This window comes from Petaurus breviceps, unplaced genomic scaffold (genome assembly GCF_028583685.1).
Source record: "Petaurus breviceps papuanus isolate PSGF00001 unplaced genomic scaffold, PetGlider_PUasm1.0 189, whole genome shotgun sequence".
NCBI classification, from domain to species: domain Eukaryota; kingdom Metazoa; phylum Chordata; class Mammalia; order Diprotodontia; family Petauridae; genus Petaurus; species Petaurus breviceps.
In genome coordinates this window covers 43,649,934-43,650,233 of record NW_027185809.1, presented here as the reverse complement: position 1 = coordinate 43,650,233, position 300 = coordinate 43,649,934, and positions in this window count along the sequence as shown.

Below are 300 nucleotides of genomic sequence, written 5' to 3'. Positions count from 1 at the left end.
TCAGGTTTGCCATTTGGGGAAATAAACTAGAAAATTTATTAAGATACCAAAAGACTGAGTCCCAAAACCAGAAAGTGAAAGCCATCAGAGTAGTTATAACATTGGCACAGGTAGATAAAGTAGAAAGCACCCACATTCTCAAGCCTTTAAAACAGAACAGGCTACCTCAGGCAAAGGTCCTCCTCTCCCCAATCACAGCAACCAACCAGCGCCCTGGAAGCGGGCTCCCAGCAGCTCCGGCCCCTGGCAGTCCTCAGCAGGGGTCCTAACTCAAAAAAAAAAAAAAAAAAAGGCAACCGC